The 19,113-nt window shown below is 38.9% G+C and overlaps 1 long non-coding RNA gene across 3 annotated transcripts in view; it reads left to right on the forward strand.

The window, feature by feature from the left end:
- LOC122807069 overlaps positions 1-19,113 on the forward strand; it is an 844,116-nt gene that overhangs the window by 765,288 nt on the left and 59,715 nt on the right. For 2 of the 3 annotated variants that reach the window (XR_006365591.1, XR_006365587.1), the window contains one exon: positions 8,451-8,531. The exons of the other annotated variant lie outside the window; for it this stretch is intronic. This is a non-coding gene — a long non-coding RNA (uncharacterized LOC122807069). The remainder of the gene's footprint in view (positions 1-8,450; positions 8,532-19,113) is intronic. 3 annotated transcript variants of the gene reach the window in all.

Consider the following 19,113-nt stretch of genomic DNA (forward strand, 5'->3'; position numbering starts at 1 on the left):
CCGAGCAGAAGGGGTCATTGCTAGTAAATATGGGCCAGCCTTTCTCAGCTGTGTGTGTATGTCTGCAAATCAAATTTCAAAGAGTAAGTGTGTCAGCTGTTTAGAGCAGGGACACAAAGCATTGGTTTCACAGAGAGGGTGCTGGAAGACTTGACTTGGACACTCAGCTGAGGACTAAACTCTACACCTGTGCCAGTGGAGAAGCTTATTGGAGACCTGGAGGGAAACAGAGAAAGAAATCCAGACCCCAGACTGAGTGTGCTCCCTGTGTGCTCTTAAGGGAAATTGTGCTTGATGTACAGAGCTGCATCTGGAAATACTGTGTGCATCTATTTTTGTTCCAAGTGAATGTCCCTCTCCAGTGTAAGTGCTGAGGATTCATGCTTCCTGATTACTGGTCCAGAGTGGGGACGTCACAATATGTAAAGTGTGTGAAAATGCAATTGTATTATACTCAATGAATTGAAATGTTTGGTAGTTCAACAGAACATTTGTATGAAAATATCCGGTCCAAATACAGTCTGTGTAAAAAAGAAAAACCAAAAAAAAAACAAAACCCCCTCAACTAGACAGAAATTCCTAGAACTACACAATAGAGTCAAAAAGCTAATAAAACAGGACAAATTCCAGTACTACCAGTCTGCCCTAAACTCCTCTCAACACAGCCCCAAACAATTCTGGTCCTCCATAAACTCCATCCTCCACCCAGGTAAAGTCAGTAACCCTCCTCCTAACATCCCTCACTCCTCAGAAAATATTGCTACCTCATTCAACACACACTTCACACAAACCATACTATCACTAGCTAAACAACACAACCCCCCTCCTCTCCAACCCACAACTTCAACTAGTAATCTCCCCACTGCCTTCTCTTTTTCTCCTGTACATACCTCCAACATAAAAAAACTCTTAACTAAACTTAAGCCCACCAGTTTAGCAGCAGACAACCTCCCAAGTGAATACCTACAAATCGCAGCTGATGCTCTGGCCTACCCAGTATCCATGTTGATTAACTGATCTCTGTCAGAAAGTTATGTTCCCACACTGTGGAAAGTATCACATTTAATTCCCCTCCACAAAGGCGGACCCTCCACAGAACTAACCAATTACCGCCCCATAGCTATTCTCTCTCCACTCTCCAAAATACTAGAGAGATGCATACACTCTCAGGTCTCAGACTACCTCCTTACTAACAACCTCCTTTCCAATACTCAGCATGGTTTCCGACCAAACCATAACACCACCATTGCCTTGCTCTCCTTTACTAACACTATCCTTCAGCATAAAAATGATGGCTATCTCTCCTCTGCTACTTTCCTAGACCTATCTAAAGCATTTGACATGGTCCCACACAAACAACTTATCTCTGACCTCAATAACCTATCCTTTGCACAATTGATCACCAACTGGTATCAGAGTTGCCTGTCTGACCACCAACAATCCGTTGTATGGCAGAATGACATATCTCCCCAACTACCTGTCTCCATAGGGGTTCCCCAAGGATCCATCCTTGGACCCCTTCTCTTCTCTGTTTTCACCAATAATCTAGCCTCTGCCACCAAACATGGCACACTCATACAATATGCAGATGTCTCAACCGTCATCTGCTCAGCCCAGTCCCTACCCAAACTGCAGAAAGTCACACAGGAAGCCTTTTCCTCTGTTGAAACTTGGTTATCCGATGCCCAATTAATACTCAACCAAAACAAAACTAAACTACTCATCTTCCAACCCACCAAACATACTCAAAACAACTCTCACTTTAACATCACAGCAAAAGACAACACCACTATATACCCAACTGAACACACCAAATTGCTAGGAGTGGAAATAGACAATAAACTAAAATTTGACATTCACATATCTTTGACCATAAAAAAAGTCCACAATAAACTAGGAGCACTATACAGAAATAAGCAACTTCTCAACAAAGCAGCAAAGATTTCAATAGCAAATTCCCACCTTATCTCCACCCTACTTTATGCCTGTCCAATATATACCAACCTAAGGCAATGCAATTTAAACAAGCTAGAGACCTGCTACAACAAAATTGCCAAATTCGCCACAGGGGCATCCTACCATAGTCACCACTGTCTCTCACTTGCTGAACTGGGCTGGCTTGAACTCCCTCACCTCCTTCAATGGTATTAACTCTCACTTGCCCACAAACTAGTAAATCATCCACTAAATGTCCCATCCCTCCAGAATCTACTCCAACCCTATCGCACCACCAGATCACTAACATCCAGCAACAAAAATCACTTGCAGATCACTAAAGCCAATAACTCTGCTGGTGAAGCACTATTCTCTTGCACCATAGCCAATTTATGGAACTCCCTCCCACCCACAATTACCTCCATACCATCATGCACCCACTTCAAAACTTTACTAAAAGCCCACCTAAAAACATGCTGGCTATGCCCTTGCAACTCCCACTCTAATATCACCCTCCCCATCCAACCACTACCTTTCTTTCCACTCCACTAACTACCTTGATTATAGCAAGCTCAGATGCTCATAAGCCAGTACTTATTCTACAGCAGGAGCTTCTTCTTGTAACATTTGTTAATGTCTGTTATGTACTTCACAGATAAAGATTCTAGTTGTCTACTGATGTACTATGTTCTTCATCTGTAAATACGTTTTAAGTAATTGCTATGTAAATTGTTAATCGCTATGTAATCCAATGTAACTACTGTCTGTTTATTTTAACTGTGGAGCTTTTCTCCCCAGGCCTCCGCTGAAAATGGACCTACGTCCAGTCGGACACTCCCGGTCAACAAATATAAATAAATAAATAAATAAATAAAAAAGAACATTTAAAGCAGTCACTGACAGGAAGAGCTGTTGAATTATCTATGCAGAGTTATGAAGGCTACTGTAGTTAGTATCCTTTCATTAGATTTTTATCTGTAAAATTTTGTGTACAGAATTTTGTCTGATTGAAATGCATTATTAGTATTCTTTCTGTAGAAATCTGTGCTTAGAAGTTTCTACAGTGAAGCATACAACATCAAAGTCTCAAGCTATAGGTCCCAAATGACAGTCATTCTCAAACATCAGGAACACAATGATGCCCAAAACACTGAAGGGTAAAAAGTTAACTTCCTATACCCCAAAATGTGGTTGTTAAGGCCCTCAGACCCCCAAACTGACATAAACAAACTTCACTTTCACACCAACTCTAAGGAAAGAGAAGTCTCCCAAATAATAGCGGGATTTACTGCCAGTACACACTCAGAAATCATATCAGCAGTGATTTCCAGGGTAAGGCAGTCATCAGCTTTATATGCTGGACAGGGCTGTCCCTATAACACATTTGTTAGATATAATGTTCTATCTTGCCTGTTTCCTGGTCTTTTATGTCAGTAGTTCCTATCTGTCGATTATTTTCATACAAAACTGCCATGGTCAAATTGTTTTTAGATCTTGTGTGTGTGTGTGTGTGTGTGTGTGTGTGTGTGTGTGTGTGTGTGTGTGTGTGTGTGTGTGTGTATATATATATATATATATATATATATATATATATATATATATATATACATACACATATAAATTAATATATATATATATGTGTACACACACATACACACACACACACATATAGCTATAAATATATATATATATATGGCTTACTATTGTAAGATCGAATGTGAATTAGTCATACTATCGAAAACTAACATTGCAGATAATCATAGCGAACACTCAAAATGTCTAATAACAAAATATTGAATCTCCCTACTGCACCAGGCTCGAATCAAGCTCTAACATGGATCCTTAAAGTGGTGCAAGTTCAGACAGCTGAGAAACGACATTCTCAACTTTGCACAATGCTGATTCGCAATTTCGAATGCTAATGCTTCCATATTAACTAATTAACATTTGCTCAATCATCATTCGACTAAGTTAAGGTAACCCTATATATATATATATATATATATATATATATATATATATATACATATATATAGAGAGAGAGAGAGAGAAGTCAGATGAGTGATCTAAACGTTAAAATAAAATTAAATAAATCAATAAAAAATACTCTAAAGATGTCTAAAATTTTTTCTTCATAAAGAGTGATGTAGATTCAGGGAATACATGTCTAAGGTTGTTGGGAGGAAGACATTAAAAAAGTGGATAAAGGGTGTGGGAAAGTAGGGATTATCAGGATGTAGAATGTTAACTGCAGAACTGTTAGACTAGATAGCCACTGTCAGGTTAATGTAAAGCAGTTCAACACCATTAGGCCACACACTACACTTCACTCCTTTCTAGTCACAAACACACACACACTCACACACACACACACACACACACACACAAACACACACGCTCACACACACATACAACCCACAAACATACGCACACACATGTACACACATGCAGACACACACACACTCACACACACATACGCACATACATGCACACACATGCATATACACACACACTCACACACACACACACACACAGACACACACACACACACACACACACACACACACACACACACACACACACACACACACACACGCACAGACATACAAGCACACAAACATGCAGACATGCATACATGCAAACACAAACATGCACCCATGCCAAGTGAGAGTAATCGTAGAATTTTAGACTGAAAAATCTCCTGGCTATTTATAAATGAAATGTTTCTGTAGACATTATACCTATTTGTGTAGAGGACATTTCCCAAAACAAGTGCTTTGAAAATGGATAGATTTTAAACATATGTAAAAAAAAAAAAGAGAGTACCTTAAATTCATAGTCATATTAAATAAGATGTATTCTGTAAGCTTCTTTTGTTTTCGGTACAATTTTGTTAAAGTAAAGGAACATATTTTGTTCTGTAAGGACTTATGACAGACAGAATTCATTTCTTTTTCACTTTTAGGTATTAAATGAAACAATGGTGTAGACACTGCAACTTAAAATTGTTAACAGACTGTCTGAATCAACCAGAAAGTTCAATGCAATTTTAACATAGGAGATCTGGATTATGTAGGCAAATCAGAAAGGTTAAACACTTGCTATCAGTAGCATGGGATTATTATGGTATGCAGCTAAAGAAGCAAATAATAAAGCATAGAGAGAAGTGACAAAAGGAATGGCATGACTTCTTTCTCCCTGACGATAAGAATGGATAGAAAGATCTGTCGTCACAAGATTGAAAGTCATATCATTTGCTTCCATATTCAGTGATAGAGTGTGGTTTGGTAGATTTCATGTAATAAAGTTGAGAAAGTTGAATGGGGTATAGTTGTATCCAGAATCCACGAGTCACTGCTGTTTGGGTTCAGCAACTTTATCCAAAGCTGGCTATTTAGTTTCATAGTAATTCCACCCACTACAACACATATGCTCTACAATTATTGTTATTTATTTAGCAATTTTGTTTACGCACTAAGCAATAAAGTATATAAAATATTATGACCAAAAGTAGTAAGACATTGTAAAAAAGTAAATTAGGAAAGGAATTATTACCAAGAATTTGAAGCAAACATTTTACACGTTTGGCAAACTATAGAAAAACAGCATAATTGTGATTTTCTTAAATCACTTCATCAATGTAATTCCAACAGACATTGGAAAGAATACCAGAGTGAGTGAGTGTCATGCAAAATACTGACTTGAGAGGTCTCTGAAGAATATCTGGGCGTTATTTCATACCTCACAATGTCGTATGCCTATTGCATGCTTATTTATGTCAGTCTTTAATCTTCCATTCTGCAAAAATACTGACAGCACTATCACTATTATTGTATGTTACAGTTTATGTGATCATTAAGGAAGTAAGCAAGTTGAGCTCAATACTTCTAGAATGTTTTGTGATCTCATATTTAATGCATAAACTATTAAGTAACTTCATGCAGTGCATAATTTTCCACACATAATAATTGCATCAGTGTGGAATCTAACAATGTAGATTGGCAGTACTAAGGGATTTATTTTGGGTTTCTGCATATTATTGACTGCGCTGCATTGAAGAGCTTTTGTATGGGATTTTAAGTGGATGAGAAACATGAATAAAATGCTAATGGGAACAGCCTCAGCAGTGTTTTGTCAAAGGCAGGAAAAGAAAAATAATCTTCTCTTATGTATGAAGGACCATTCAGATGAAATTTTCATGAATATTAATACCTTTAGAAATTAAACATCATTTTTCCACAAAGCAGAGGTAGTTAAAGCAATATACTGTCCAAGTCATCACTGTTCATTTGACTTATGACTAATATTTGAATACAATGCAGAACAAATATCTTATAATCTTTCATGTCTCGTGTCTTCAATACAGAAGCCTGTTCAATAACTTTAGCAGACAAATAAATCCTCATAATAGGAGCTGCATAAGAAAAGCATTGCTGCTACAGTATGTAGGTTTCTGTTATAGTTTCCATTAAATGGAGTCTGACTGTCAAACAATGGCTCCTGAAGGAAAATCATCAAGTTAAATATTTGTAAGTTTTCTTATTGTCAATTGTAATGTTCTTTTTTTCTCCCTGAAAATCTATCAGACGTATTTGGAAAGCAATGAAAAATGATTTCTAACAGCTCTTACTGACATTCTTGAAAGTAGTAAGAAGAAATCCAAAGAGTCAATATCGATCTGTTACTTATTATAGTATTGGCCGTAAAGCTCTGGATAATATTAGTTTCATTTTTTTCTTTCCTTCGGCCTCTGAGGATTTTCTCATAGATGACAAATATTTGTCTGGCTGTAAGGTATATCTCCTTAACCTTCTGTTATGGGTCAGAGACTGATAGATTCACAGCAGAGTCTGTCTTCAAATGATGACTACTTTTTTTATTTTTTCTATTGTCACAAAGGGGTAGAAATACATTGAAGAAGTGAATTCATGCAAATCCCTTTCTTGCTCGCAAATTTCTTCCAGGCTGCATTAAGTAGCCATGGTTTGCACCTTTCATGCTTCTTTTTGCTGAATACTCATATTTAACTAAACTTTTAAAATGTCCCAGATTATTAATGCCCTACAGAGAGACAGAGAGAATGACAGAGAAGGAAAGACAGATAGCCAAATTTAGCCTTTTTGTCAGTGGCACAGAAATATTACCCAATTATTTTTTATTCTGTGGCATTTGCTAGGCGACAATGTGAAATATCTCCCATCCACTTCTGCCGGAAGTTAGGAATTGAGTAAGCAGTAAAACATTAAAAAGCAATAATAATAATTTCATCCATACAAAGAGATGGAGTTCATGAAAAGAGAAATCTTTTCTGAAAGGTTCAATGATGTTTCAAATTATAGAAAGTGGTATTTAAGATGAAGCTAGACATGTAATTGTATAGCCAGCCCTTACTGTCATTTGTTGATCTGTTCACTGCACTGCATAACTAAATCAGCTCATTTATGATGAAACATTTTAATTTGTTAGCTCTAAGCAGTTTTTCATTTAAGCTAAGACAATATTATCAGTATGCATCAACTGATATGAATTTCTTTGATCACTGCAAGTTGTGTGTAAGGTGAGTTAATATTAATTCCACTGGCTATTTTTCCTCTTTAGCAGGAGGGGAGAGTTCTTGAACACAGTGTTAAAGCATCCTTGTAATCACAAGCTCTAAAGCAATACAAAAACAAATATCTTGGTGACACAAAATTAATGAATGCTGAATAGGAAATCAACCTGTTTTTTCCTGATTAATGCTTTAGAGATGTTAAATGTTATTTGCTAGCATCGTTAAATGGGTGAATTCTTGCATTCACAATTATGAATTTCTTAAAATAATATAGATGTTCAGTCACATTTATGAACTCTTTTACCTTCTTCATCCAAATTATTAATTCCCTCATTTTTCAGTATCCACTGTATCTTATTCTGTATTCTGAGGGACACAGAATCTTTGCTAACATTAGAAGTTTGTGATTTCCACCCTGTAATACAGTTTTCCAAGATGATCTTCATATTGATCAATGCTACAGCAGCATAATCTATATGAGTCATATCCTGCATAGGATATAACTGCCAACCAGCTTCTGAAGTTTCATATGGCCCCTTCTATGCACCAAAACCATTAGACAGCTGGTCTGACTAAGAAGTAAGTTTGGGCACCAAGCCCTCAAGAGCATTCCTGCTGCCTAAGAGAATGCTCCTCTGAAGACTTTCTATGATCAATGGTCAGCTTGTGCTGTTCCATTGCTGAGCAGATAAATTCCTTTTCAAGAAAAGCCTTTGACGTATTATTTTAACGTTCATTTTACTTTCATGTATAGAAAACTATTTTAAAGCTAGGAATGTGTTTTTATTGACTATCACGTGACTTTGCTGTACTTTTAAATGGGAGCACACTTTTGTGTTTGGCAGTTTAAAAGTTGACTTAAACATTTTACAACCCTTCTTGGGGGCTTATAAAGTGCATCAGTGTGCATTTTACTAAGTTTTTAGTGGCAAACGTGACTTTATTGTACTTTTGAAATTTTCAGACAATATAACTTACTGCAACCTGCATAGCAACTGAAGCCAAACCAAACTTAAAAAACTGTTTATTCAACGACACTACTCAGGTAAGTGCTTTTGCTAATCAAAGTGCTAACTTTCCTATCCCCTGTCTTGCTACTCTGTCAGTGTTCATTATCAGCCATTTCACTATGTCTGCCCATGGATTCCCCTCTTTCAAACCTTTCTCATGTCAAACTTTTTTAAAAGATGTATTGCATAATAGGCTTTCAAGAAAACTGTGGGCTCACTTTTGGGAGCTTAACTGTTGCTCCATTTGAACATGGTCATCTGGTAGACTCAAGTTTCTTAATATTGGAAATAGTCTTTCAGTTTGCTCCACAAGCAGAGTATCTGAGTTGGAAGTTCTAACGGTGTCAGCCTAATCCCATTTTGTAGAGAAACACAGTTTCCTTGAGAAATAATCCCTTGTAGGCCTAAAACTGTATCCATGTTTTCATTAAGCCAAACAGTCAATCAACCAATCTCACTGTGTTCTTTACTATACAATGAGTGTGAAAGGATATTTTATACCTTGGATGTACACAGACAATTCAGGTACTATCTTGACAAAACAAAATGTTTCAGAACTTCCGATCAGTTATTAATTTCTTGTGAAGGTAAATGTAGGGACAACCTGTAACAAGGCAATTTCAAAATGGTTGTCTCAGGCTATTACCTTTTATTATTCACACCACAAAAAAAAAAAATCTAGGTGGGGCAATGCTCATTTTACCTAGGCCTTGGCTTTATTTCTGACTTTTTGGAAATAGATGGAATCTAGAAGTATTCTAGAAGCTGTAACTCGATCCTCTGAACATACTTTCACAAAGCACTACAAGCTAGATTCCTTCTCCAGGTCAAGGTCAGGCTTGCTAGGATCATCCTCAAGAGGTTCCTGTTTCCTTCTCCTTCTGCCTCCCAGCTGTTGTCAGCTATGGTAATGTAACCATGTAACTTATTTTACTGCAGCAGTGATCAGTATGTAGAACATAGTACAGCTGTGTAAGTTAACCTACCGTAACAGTAGATGTTCGAATGATCAGTATGCAGTATCCACTCCCTCCCTCAATCCACCTTGCTTTTGGTGTGGTTTTTATGTCAGGTTGTGGACATTTATTTTTTGTTCTCTGAGGCCTCAGCCTCTTTCTGTCCATTGACAGGAATGCTCTGCAGGGCTTGGCACCCAAACCTGTCTTTTAGTCAGCTCAGCTGGGGCTGACTAATGGTCTGGGTGTGGGGAAGGTGTTCTGAAGCTTTGGAAGCTGGTTAGCTGTTATATCCTCTGCAGGATATAACCATATATCATTCGATCATCTACTGTTATGGTAAGTTTACATAAACAACTGTTTTTATTTTTTTCATTTTCTGCATATACCTGTTCTCACTGTTGCCTGCTTCATGGGAAAATATTGATTCATTCAATCAGTTATTTAAAATTAGGACTCCTGGAGCATACCTCTCAACCTCTCAGTAAAAGAAATCTGGGCAAAGCCATAAATAATGGGGGCACAAAAGCCCAAAAATAGGGACAGATTTTAAAAATTACTCCTATAAACTTGGAAAGTTGCTGGAATAACAGGTTTTGAATTATTATATATTTTCTGATGAATATTAAGTCTGAAACTCAAATGTTTGTCATTATTTAGTATTATTTAGTGAATTCAAACCTGAATAATTTGTTAGAAAAAATACAAATTTTATGAGGAACAGACCAAAATTATGATGCAAAAATCTGGACATTCTGCAAAAATCTGGACAGTTGAGAGGCATGTCCTGGAGTGGTAAAACAACAATAACACATTAAAGTCAAATTTAAAGGTGGTAATTTGGTGTTGTCCTGCTGTATTTCTAGGAAATAAAATGCAGAGACATATGCAGTGGTTTGGTGTTATTATCTGATACCTATATTGCTAATGCTTGCTGTAATATTATATCATGATATTCCACACACATGCCATGCATATGTTGCATTTCAAAATGTCATGCCTGGCATATTTCTTGATTTCTCATAGTTCACTTAGTTTCACTAACCATCAGATCTAAGAACTGTTTGGAAAATGCCCTTTTGTGCTTGTGTGTGTGTGTGTGTGTGTGTGTGTGTGTCTTGTGTATGTTTGTGTGTGTGTATATGTGTGCATGTGGCTGAATTCTGATTTCACACACACACACACACATATATATATATATATGTGTGTGTGTGTGTGTGTGTGTGTGTGTGTGTGTGTGTGTGTGTGTATGTGTATACATACACGTGTGAATTAACCCATTATATCATGGATGAAACAATTAACAACCAGCCACAAGCAAATCCCTGTTTCCCAAGCCAGATGATCTTATGCAGTTAATATATTTCATTTATAATAGCTCACCTCCTCCTATGCAGTATAAATTGTGTAGCAAGAGAGCAAAGTAGCTTACCATACTTTGCCAGTACTAGCCTAACTACCCAGAACTTTGGTGACATAGCTTTTTTTTGAGAATCATGTTCATTATTTGTCCTAATAGAAAAATGAGAAAAATAGCAAATGTTAAAAGCTAAAATGGCACAAGGATAAAAAAATCCTAATTATTATGATTAATCCTTGTGTAGTTTCACATTTTTCTTGTTGACCATGTCAGAGGTAAATAATGAAGGTACATTAATGGGGATGTGGATACTTAAGTGATAAGGCATTGATGGAGAGGATCAAGATACTGCAAGCATGGCTCATGAAGCAATAGCATCAATTTTTTTTTCTGAATACTTTCATGTAAGAGTCAAAAGTCAATACAAAGTTATTGATCAACAAAACTAGAAAATGAGCCAGCTGGATCGAGAGTTAATATTCTTGTGAGTAAAAAATGGACGTTAGAAAACAGGCCCTAAATGTACAATGTGTATTTGGATTACAGAGTGAACTTTGTTGGACATGGTGATTTGTATGTTTCATTTTTGCATAAACATCTACCTGCCCTGAATGTACTCTTAACTTTAGACTGGTAGATTTATTGTATACAAAAAACTGGGCATTAAAAATAAAGTATGGCCCTGTCCGTGTCCTATTGCCTTTCCAGATTAGTTAATTGGTTTTCCAGTCTGTGAGTAGTGTGCACACTTGCAGATCAATGGGATGGTTTATGATTGTTTAACCTACAGGTCTGTCTATCCACCCCAGAACTTTTCTGGTATATCTGTCTGTCACATTATGTTGCAAAAAAATGACAGAGGTACAGAAGAGGAGGAACACATCTGAATAATTCTTTCAAGTCAGAGAAATGGTATCTGTGCTGTGCAGGTCTGATTTAGGTGTTGAAGTATATAGAAACTGGTATTATTAAGGCATTTCAATGCATAATATCACCTACAATTTTGAGAGCAGAGCTATAATAAAGATGGTGAGAAAGGGAAGCTGCCCAGGTACAAGTTGTTAGGGGGCATGATAGGCAGTTGCCAGTGGGGATTGAGTGCATTACTAGGAAGCATTTAAGAAGCCAACGATGATACTGTGGCAACTTAAATGAATGTACTTAGTAGCTAGTATCTTAGTGTGTTAGTAAATGTAACAAATACCCTTTTCTCTGGTTGGTCCTCAACTTTGAGTTGTGGGGTGCCAGTCTTGGGACTCCCTAGAACACCATGTGACCTAGCTATATATCTCTTTCAGGTTATTATTATTAGAAATATCTCATACTGCAAAGCTTTTCTATACCGATAATAGGACTTTTAAAGTTTTTCCATGCTGCTTTGTTACAATGTGTAATAATGCACACACTTAAGTCTCATATTTGAAGATGACAGCTTAAGATATTTCAAATGAAAATATCAATGTATTATATTCAAGCTCAAATGCTACATTTGTGACTTGTTTTGAGCACAGTGGAGGTGGTACCACAGACCCCTTTGAGACTGTTTATGTTTTTCAATAAGTACTTTACAGGGAAATCACTGTTATGCACCTCCCATAATATACTGCCCTCACTCGGCTTTGTTTGTTTAAGTTTTATCTTTGTTTTCTTGTTTATTTTGATGGTTTGGAGACAATATAAGAGTGATATAGGTAATTATTTGTTTGGTATAGCATAATTTGAGTAGGGGAATGGAAGTTTACATGTATCTAAGGCACCATAACCAAAACTGTTTTTGACTATGGTAACCTTGTAACACCCTGAACATTACTATGTCACGTCGATGAAAAGTACATTAGAAAAATACAGTTTAGGCTATGTGGCAGACTGTCATTACAGCTAGATATGTTTTTAACAATGATACATACGGCACCATCACAATGCACTTCAGCATTTATTTTACTGTTAGACATAGCACATTGTGCACAGTTAAGAGAGGTTTAGCATCAGCATTCCAAATCCACTTTAGTCAACCATTTAGAATGTCGACAAGAAATGCTGACTCTGGCACGCTGACAAGTAAACCAAGGCGAAAATTAATACATCAACAACCATGGTTTGATCTATTCGACATAGCAGGAGGTGACATCACCTATCTCCTCCTATGCACATTAATGTCCCATTACACTCTGAAGTCAATGGTACATTCATTCTACTACTATTTTGCAGGGGGGCGATGCCCCTTGCACCTCCTCATGTGGGGGGGTGTGCCCCCTGCACATTAAATATACCAACTCCGAGATTGCACCACAGTGAGGAAATGGGCTAATTCCCTGTTTCTCACTGAACCATGATCTCTCTGCACAATGTCAAACCCAAATACTCAAACTACACTACCCATTCACTGTAGTGTAGTTGATACATTTTAATTCAACATTCTGCTGACTTGAAAACTGCAATTCGAGCATATGCTGGTCGAACAATGAAGTTTCAAGGTTTTCAGTGTAAACCGTTAAGAGAACTTTATAGCAATTGGTTTAATTTCTTATCAAGCCAAGATACTCCATCATATCTGATTCTCTTATGCCATCTAAGGCAGGCCACAAGATGTTCTACAGAAGCAGATGATTTTGCTGGAGGTCTATGATTCCTGGAGGGTAAAATTGAAAAGTGGCTGTCTCAAGCCACAGGGTATTAAATGCTCTGTTTTGCATTTTATAAATTTTATCACATTCTTTGACCCATGTATGTTATGTAATGTACATCATGGGACATCTGGCAAATATTTCAATTTCATAGGCATATTCTACAACAGGGCCTTACAGAAACAGATGCTTGGTGCCAGAACCATGGGCTCAAGCTTAATGCCAAGAAATGTATAGTTATCCCCTTTGGGAAAAACCATGTACCCATTAATTACCACATAGGTGGCAGTACAATAAACACTGAAAGCGTGATGAGAGACTTGGGGACACAGGTGGACAGTGGTCTCACCTTCAATAACCACATCACCACAACAGTCAAGAAATCCTTCTATGTGGCACACTCATCACTAAGGGATTTTCATCCAGAAAAAAGGAAGTCATTGTTCCACTGTACTCATCCCTCATTAGATCCATTATAGAGTACAACGCCCCAATTTGGTATGTACCCCACAAGACATCTGCAATAGCTGGAAAGGCTGCAGAAATACCTCACTAAAAGAATCACAGCACTAAAGCAGATGCCCTATGATGACTGTCTAAAAAACCTCCAGCTATACTCTGTGGCATATCATCTACTCAGAGGCAATCTCTGCTTAACATACAAGGCCTTGTCAAACCCTGAGCTGTTGGACATGCTCCACTTAAAGAAATCCCAATCCTTCAGAGCCACACGCTCCAGGGATCTAAACCTTGACATCACAATGAACTATACATGCCGGAGGGATAGGTTCCTGACCTAGGGACTCCCCATACTCTGGAAAAGACTGCCTATACATGTCAAGCAGAGTGCCTCCTTGGCCTTCTTCAAAAGGAACCTTGACGATTGAATGGGAGATAGGAAATTCACCATGGGGATTGTGTCAGTTGCCCTGCTAGACAGGGGTCTAGGGAAGTAAATATTGTGGGAAGAAGTATCCAGGGAATTGTTATGGCTAGGCTTGTATAGGCCCTAGGGCTGATAGCCTAGTACCAACCTATGAACCTATGAACTTATATGTTAGATTTTTTAATGTACTAGTACTCATAGCAGAACCATGGATAGGTTATCTGGTACCCTGTTCAGTTTCTCAATATGGTGACCTTTCAGACATGACAACTAATAAATAGAAACATACATGCATATATGCATACGTACATACAGATCTAGGTGATAATATCACAATACTATAAAGCTGAACGTGATATGGTCGAGATCATATGATCAAATTGCCAGAATGTTGAACAACACTAAACAACAAAAAATGTATGTTTTTGTAGGGGGCAAGCTCCTCCTGAACCCGAGGGCAGAGCCCACCACAACCCCTGCATATTATATATACCAACTTCAAAATTACACTGTAGTGGGGAAACAGGTAAAGTCCCTGATCTCCACTGTACCATAATCTCCATACTTTAGCTTTGATATTCTGGCCATGCAACCATATGACAGTCAACATTGTGGAAGTTTGATCTTCTGACATGCACCCATACATGCATACCTACCATGTACAACAAAGTGGTTCAGTGCTTCAGCCAGAAATGCAAATAATGCACTGCCAACCATTTGTGAATACCAGAATTAGACCACTGCACCATCTGAACCTGTTGATTGCATCCATTAAAACCTTGTACCTTGGGCAGCTACCACCTTCATCCTTCTGTAGCTATGCTTGTTACTCATGGTGTGGTACAACAAAGTGAAGGTGTCAGCTGCTTGGTGGTGCAAGGTGTTAGCGAGTGCAATTTCTACATCTCGTCTCTTATGTAGAGTGTTCTACACCCAAATGCCCACATAAATGTAGAGCACACCTACTCAAAATTAAAGAAAAATCATTTAGCAGCAGTTGTAATAATTTAAGGCACTGTTGTGAAACAATTAGATGCTCCTGATCTCATACATAACAGTCATTAACTATTGCTGCTCCTGATCTGTAGGTCCCACATGACAGTCATTCTATAGTACTGTTCCTGATCTCATACCTCACTCCACTATAGGTCCCACATGACAGTCATTTTCTAGCAGTGCTCATGTCATCTTACCTCGCTTGGCTATTGGTCCCACATGACAGTCATTTTCTTGCAGTGCTCATGTCCTCTTACCTCACTCGGCTATAGGTCCCACATGACAGTCATTTTCTAGCACTGCTCATGTTCTCTTACCTCACTTGGCTATAAGCCCCATATGTCAGTCATTTTCTAGCACTGCACTTGTTCCTGTACTTCACTTGGCTATAGGTCCAACATGACAGTCATACTATAGTACTGTTACAGATCTCATACCTCACTCCACTATAGGTCTCACATGACAGCCATTCTCTAGTCCTGCTCCTGGCATCGTACCTCACCATGCTGTAGGTCCCTCATGGTAGTCATTCACTAGTCCTGCTCCTGCTATCATACCTCACCATGCTGTAGGTCCCTCATGGTAGTCATTCTCTAGTCCTGCTCCTGGTATCATACCTCACCATGCTGTAGGTCCCTCATGGTAGTCATTCTCTTGTCCTGCTCCTGGTATTGTACCTCACCATGCTATAGGTTCCTAATGGCAGTCATTCTCTAGTCCTGCTCCTGGTATCATACCTCACCATGCTGTAGGTCCCTCATGGTAGTCATTCTCTAGTCCTGCTCCTGGTATCGTACCTCACTATGCTGTAGGTCCCTCATGGTAGTCATTCTCTAGTCCTGCTCCTGGTATCATATCTCACCATGCTGTAGGTCGCTCATGGTAGTCATTCTCTAGTCCTGCTCCTGGTATCATACGTCACCATGCTGTAGGTCCCTCATGATAGTCATTCTCTAGTCCTGCTCCTGGTATAGTACCTCACCATGATGTAGGTCCCTCATAGTAGTCTTTCTCTAGTCCTGCTCCTGGTATCGTACCTCACCATGCTATAGGTCCCTCATGGTAGTCATTCTTTAGTCCTGCTCTTGGTATCGTACCTCACCATGCTGTAGGTCCCTCATGGTAGTCATTCTTTAGTCATGCTCCTGGTATCATACTTCACCATGCTGTAAGTCCTCATGGTAGTCATTCTCTAGTCCTGCTCCTGGTATCGTACGTCACCATGCTGTAGGTCCCTCATGGTAGTCATTCTCTAGTCCTGCTCCTGGTATCATACCTCACCATGCTGTAGGTCCCTCGTGGTAGTCATTCTCTAGTCCTGCTCCTGGTATCGTACCTCACCATGCTGTAGGTCCCTCATGGTATTCATTCTCTAGTTCTGCTCCTGCTATCGTACCTCACCATGATATAGGTGCCTCATGGTAGTCATTCTCTAGTCCTGCTCCAGGTATCGTACCTCACCATGCTGTAGGTCCCTCATGGTAGTCATTCTCTAGTCCTGCTCCTGGTATCATACCTCACCATGGTGTAGGTCCCTCATGGTAGTCATTCTCTAGTCCTGCTCCTGGTATCGTACCTCACCATGCTGTAGGTCTCTCATGGTAGTCATTCTCTAGTCCTGCTCCTGGTATCATACCTCACCATGCTGTAGGTCTCACATGACAGCCTTTCTCTAGTCCTGCTCCTGATATCATACCTCACCATGCTGTAGGTCAGTCGTCATAGTCATTCTCTAGTCCTGCTCCTGGTATCGTACCTCACCATGCTGTAGGTCCTTCATGCTAGTCATTTTTTAGTCCTGCCCCTGGTATTGTAACTCACCATGCTGTTGGTCCTTCATGGTAGTCATTCTCTAGTCCTGCTCCTGGTATCATACCTCACCATGCTGTAGGTCTCACATGACAGCCTTTCTCTAGTCCTGCTCCTGGTATCATACCTCACCATGCTGTAGGTCCTTCATGGTAGTCATTCTTTAGTCCTGCTCCTGGTATCGTAACTCACCATGCTGTAGGTCCTTCAAGGTAGTCATTCTCTAGTCCTGCTCCTGGTATCATATCTCACCATGCTGTAGGTCCCTCATGGTAGTCATTCTCTAGTCCTCCTCCTGGTATCATACCTCACCATGCTGTAGGTCCCTCATGGTAGTCATTCTCTAGTCATGCTCCTGGTGTCATACCTCACCATGCTCTAGGTCCCTCATGGTAGTTATTCTCTAGTCCAGCTCCTGGTATTGTACCTCACCATGCTGTAAGTCCCTCATGGTAGTCATTCTCTAGTCCTGCTCTTGGTATTGTACCTCACCATGCTGTAGATCCCTCATGGTAGTCATTCTCTAGTGCTGCTTCTGATCTTGTACCTCAGTCCACTATATGTCACACATGACAGTCCATTCTTTAATAGTCCTGCTGATGTCATAGTTCACTCTGCTATATGTCTCACAAAAAACTGTAAGGCAGGAGACAGAGCTGGAGGTGGCAGAGTTAAAGATGCTAAGATTTAGGAATGAGTATATTAGAGGGTCAGCTCAGGTTGGACAGTTTGGCGACAAAGCCAGAGAGGTGAGATTGTATTGGTTTGAACATGTACTGAGGAGGGATGCTGGGTATATTGGCGAAAGAATGCTAAGGCTGGAGCTGCCAGGTAAGAGGAAAAGAGGAAGGCCTAATATATGGTTTAGGAAGTGGTGAGAGAGGACATGCAGGTGGTTGGTGTGACTGAGAAAGGTACGGAGGACAGGAAGAAATGGAAACAGATGATCCACTGTTGGGTCTCATAACAGGAACAGCTGGAAGAAGAAGATACATTCCACATGACAGTCATTTTCTAGTATTTCTCCTGATCTTGTATCTCAGTCCACTATAGGTATAAACATAGTTCCATATAAGTTAAATAGTTATAACATTTTTTCTCTCTCTTAAAACAGGGAATATCAACACTTTTACACACAGATTCATACACACAATGTTCACGTGCACACTTATTCATATAATATAAATGTTTTTAAAAAGTCTGTACAGAAATGTAAAATTGCAAATGATTGCTCAGAAAACTCAAAATGTGTTATGCTAATTAGCAAAAAAAGAAAGTGAGCATCATGTCTCTTACCTGATTAGGATATTAAAAGTAAAAGTATGCCTTTTCCTTGCAGGTATTCTCTTATCAGCTTAATATTCCAAGGAGTGAATGTATAGGTTCGTAGGTAGCTGCTACTCTTGTAGTCCAGTGATCTACTGAGAAGCTTAGCCCAAAATTCCAGTTACTTCCATAAACTGTCTGATTAACTGACTTGCTCAAGGTCACACAGTAAACAAATGAGGGTTAAGGGACTACAGATGACAGCCTTAACCCTCTGCACCAATGGCAGGAGATTTGAGTGGGAAAGTCAAATGGATTTCAGAGTGTTTAAGTATGAAAAATTAACATCTGCAATTAAGAGATGGCTAGAAAATGATGTTGTGAAGCATATTTGTCTGTGATTTAATAGAACAGAATAGATATTCCTCACCCCATGGATGGATATATGTGCAGTTAACTGTGTAAGTTCTTAGAGCCTTGCGTAACCACATGTGATTGGAGCATTTATAGGTGGAGCACCATAGCAGTGACTGAGATCTCATCTGAGGAATATTAAGAAATATTAGTAAGAATTCCACACATCAGTTCCTGTAGCGTAGGACCAGCAAATGATATTCATATATTGATGGTTCATCATTCCTTCCCAGTTTAGTCAAGTTGTAGAATGTAATAGAGAGAAATGCTAGAGATCTAGCAAGAGTAATGCTGGTATGGTACAAA

This window comes from Protopterus annectens, chromosome 7.part0 (assembly GCF_019279795.1).
Source record: "Protopterus annectens isolate FY-2018-M chromosome 7.part0, PAN1.0, whole genome shotgun sequence".
Classification (NCBI taxonomy): Eukaryota; Metazoa; Chordata; order Ceratodontiformes; family Protopteridae; genus Protopterus; species Protopterus annectens.